This window comes from Pinus tabuliformis, chromosome 2_2 (genome assembly GCF_031772625.1).
Source record: "Pinus tabuliformis cultivar Carrire ecotype Pingquan chromosome 2_2, CPIR1, whole genome shotgun sequence".
Classification (NCBI taxonomy): Eukaryota; Viridiplantae; Streptophyta; class Pinopsida; order Pinales; family Pinaceae; genus Pinus; species Pinus tabuliformis.
Window position 1 is genome coordinate 757,838,673 of NC_142300.1, and position 4,669 is coordinate 757,843,341.

The following is a 4,669-nucleotide window of genomic DNA, read 5'->3' on the forward strand; positions in this document are numbered from 1 at the left end:
TATGGTACAAAGATCGCTTATAACTCTGTAAGAATTCCTAACTCAAACAAAAGATTCTTCTGGAATTACACACCTCTCCCTTCGAAGGGCACTCAGGATTTTGAAACACTTACCTTAGGATTAAGATTTTTTTTGGGATGGCCTTAAATCTAATATTCAAATGTTTGTGGCGGAATATTTGGTTTCCCAACAAAATAAAGTTCAAACAATTAAGACCCGAGTTTTTTTACAACCTTTATCCATTCCAAGTTTCCATTGGGGGGATGTTTCAATGGATTTTATCACAGGTTTACCCAAGTCTGAAGGAAAGAGTGTCATCATTGTGGTAGTTGATAGAATTTCCAGGTATGCACTCTTTTGTTCATTATCTCATCCATTTAAATCCAGTACAGTTGCTATGACATTTATGGGAACAATTCAAAAGATACATGAGAACCCAAAGATTATTGTGAGCGACGGAGATCCCATTTTCACTGGAAATTTTTGGACATAATTATTTTCTTGTCTAGGTACTCAGTTAGCTCATAGCTCATCTTATCATCCTCAATTTGATGGGAAAATTGAGATAATGAACAAATGTTTGGAAGGATGTCTTCATTGCTTTGTATCTAATAAATAGACACAATGGGACAAGTGGTTGCCTTTGGCTAAATGGTGGTATAACACTTCCTTCCATATTGCAGAAAAAATGACCCCATTTATGGCACTTTATGGATATCATCCACCGTCCATCACACCATCTTTAAAATAAAATTCTAAGGTTCAAGCAGTGGAAGGTCACATCAAGCATCAACAACAAGTTCTCAAACTCTTAAATGGATAACCTCACTTTGGTGCACAATAGAATGAAACAACATGCAGATCAAAATCACAATGAAAGAAGTTTTGATGTAGGTGACTGGGTATTTCTACAACTACAACCATACAGAAAAATTCCCCTCAAGCAATCTAAAAAGGATAATAAATTATCACCAAAGTATTATGGTTTGTACAAGGTGTTACAAAAGCTTTGTACTATGGAATACAAATTGGAGCTTCCTGCATCTTCCCCAGTGCACCCAGTTTTCCATATTTCATTCTTAAATAACGTTATAGGTGAGAAGAGCCCAGTTCAAATAATATTGACAAAACTTGACGAGAAAGGAAAAATCATATTGGAACCTGAAGCGGTCATAGAAACACGAAATCGACAACCACGAAATCGATCAATTTCAGAGTATCTCATCAAGTAGAAGAATTTACCTGCTGAATATTCCACTTGTGAGGATGAGAATTTTATACAGAAGCATCCAAAACTACTGATGCATTGAGGACAACACTTTTTGAAGGAGAGGGGCATGTTAGGTCCTTATACTACTAGTGTAACCACTTATTGTTATTATTGCAACACCCTTATTGTATGTTGGGTCCCTATACTACTAGTGTAACCCCTTATTGTTATTAGTACAACCCCCTTATTATAATGTTGTGCCCATGTAATCTCCATATTGTTATTATTGTGCCCTTACATTATTATTGTTATGTCGACCCTTATTATATTTTGACCCCTTCGACTCCTATATAGAAAGGAGGTCTTGTCATTTGTATCATCCAAGAATTGTTCATTTATGTAATGTAAAGGAGGTTTCCCCATCAAAGAGGCTTATTTATAAGGCATTGATATATATTTTCTATCTTTTTGTGAGCTGGTTTCATAACATTTTGTATTGGAGCTTTGGATTCTAGGGTTTTGCTACTCCAAACAGGTCATCATGGAATTTTTGCTATAAATTTTTCACTACAAAGTTTCAGAAGCTAAAAACAAAACATATTTGAAATGACATCGGTCTGAACCTTGAGTTCGAATTTCAGATCTTGTTGCACCATATTTCAGAGATATGATATGAGGAAGTTAGGGTTTTTGCAAGATCCAGAATTTCATTCCAAACAGGCCATCATGGAAGTTTTGCTATAACCTTTTCGGAACAAAGTTTCAGAAGCTAAAAAAAAATACATTTGAGACGGAATCGGTCTGAGCCTCAGGCCCGAATTTGAGATCTTGTCTCGCTATATTTTCAGAGATATAGTCTGAGGAAGTTAGGGATTTTGCAGACCCCCAAATTAAATTCCAAATAGGTGACCTTGGGAAAATCGTCATAACTCTTGCCCTGAGCATCAGATTGAATTTTCGTAAGAAGTTATAGAAAGAGGATGGACTGTAGTATCTTGGATATCATTTTTAGAACCTAAGGTTGAAAACGTGACCTATGGAATGTCATACAAGTTCACTCTACTAAACCAGTCTATACTCAAGTCATCGTGGGAGATTTGGCATATCTCTTCATTGGAGAATCCAATATTGATAAGACTTGCGGGGTTAGAAAGATTACTCAAAGGGTTACTGCAGGAAGAAATTTCAGACCTTGGAGATCCAAAGTTTCAGAGATACAATATATTCAAGATCGAGGTCCTAATAGCACGAAAAACAATGACTCGAATCAAGAAAATAGAAACACCTAGTAATGAAAATTGGATGGATGATTTGAAGAATGTGATCGATGCTAAGATAAATAGTTTTATTTATTCCATGGAAGCTGATATAAATGATATGAAAGCATATTGGAATAAATGCACGGAAGATTTGAAGAAAGACATGAAAGGTTTGAAGGAAGGTGGGGCAAAGCTGCTACAAGAAAGGCCTCCTAATGGCGAAAAGGTAGTAGAGGAAACTCATCATGAGAACAAAAGTAATGTTAATCATGATTTCATAGAATCTAACATTGGATTGCAGTCCCAACATATTCCAAAGTTAGATACAAGGGATTTTGATGGCAAGGATCTCGTAACATGGATACTACATATGAAGAAATATTTTGATCTACATAATGTGCAAAACACACAAAAGGTACATATTGCATCTTTATATTTAGAACCGAATCAATTTGTATGGTATAGAGGTATTTTTTCTCATAAACAACTTGTCACCCGGTCAATTTTCAAGGAGGAAGTGATAGCACATTATGAGGATACAAAGAGCAACACTTTCATTAGCGAAATGATAAATCTCAAACAAAAGGCTTCAATGGCAAAGTGCATTGAGGACTTCCAAAAATTGAATTTAAGGGTAAATGATATTCTAGATAATCATAGGATTTAAGTCTTCATAGGTACTTTAAATGATAACATCCAACATGAGGTTCGCCTTTGGGAACGTGATTCATTGGAGAAGGCATACATGTTGGCAAGAAAAATTGAAATAAAAATTATGGCAACAAGGAAGCCTACCACTCATAAATATAAAGATAGAATTGTTGTTGCTCCTATTCGTTCACCACCTACAAGGTTGACCCAAAAACAATTGGAAGAAAAAGGGCAAAAGAGATTTGTTACAATTGTGATAGAAAATACACTAAGGGTCATAAGTGTGCTAAGAAGAAAGTAAGTTACATAGAAGGGGAAGAGGAGCAAGAAAAGGAACAAGAAATGCCTAAAGAAGAGGATATACACTAGGAACCAATCCCAGAGAAAGATTAAATGAATCTAACCATATCTTGTAATGCATTGACAGTAATTACCACTCCTCAAGCTCTCAAGATATAAGGGAATATCAAGAAGAAAAAGGTAATAGTGTTGATTGATTTGGGTAGTACCCATAATTTTATTCATTGTAAGATAGCCAAGGAATCGAATTTCTTCCTATATCCAACACCAGAGTGCCAAGTGATGGTTGTAAGTGGAGGAACCATTAACTGCTCTTGGAAGTGCCATAATATCAAGCTATCCATGGGAGAATATGTATTGAATAGCCCAATGCATTCCATTCCAATGAGTGGTGTTGATGTTGTACTGCGAGTCCAATGGCTAGAATCCTTAGGTAGAATAGCTTTTAATTTTCAAGAACGTTTCATGAAATTTTCTTCGGAAGGAAAGGAAGTTGAATTAAGTGGTATCACAGGGAAATAGGGAAATATAATCATCTATAACGGAATGAAAAAGCTTCTAAAGAAAGAACACCAAGGCGTAATTACACAATTATGTTCGCTAGAGGTTCCCACATCGAAATCATATATTTCTCCAGATCTCCAAACAGTCTTGGCCAATCATTCCAAGGTATTTGAGACTCCCAATGGCCTCTGCCTTATTCTTGATCATAAAAATGCTATTAATTTCATTCTAGGAATTTTCCTCCAAACATCATGCCTTACAGATATCCATATTCCCAAAGGACTGAAATTGAACATATGGTTGCAAAAATGCTAGAGGTTGGTATAATTATCCAACCAAATTTGATAAAAAATGAAGGGATGAATGGAAGAGTGACAAAGCAGGGTTGGAACTCATTCAAAAGTTGCAGAAGTTCCCAATTCAAACAATATTGCCAGAACTTGACGATGAAGGAAAAATCATATTGGAACCTAGAGGAGTCATAGAAACAAGAACCCAACCGCTACAAAATCGATCAATTGCAGAGTATCTCATCAAGTGGAAGAACTTACCCTCTGAAGATTCCACATGGAAGGACAAGAATTTTATGCAAAAGCATCAAGGACTACACAAGCATTGAGGACAACACTTTTTGAAGGAGAGGGGCATGTTAGGTCCCTATACTAGTAGTGTAATCCCTTACTGTTATTAGTAACACCCACTTATTATATTGTTGTTCCCATGTAGTCCCCATATTGTTATTATT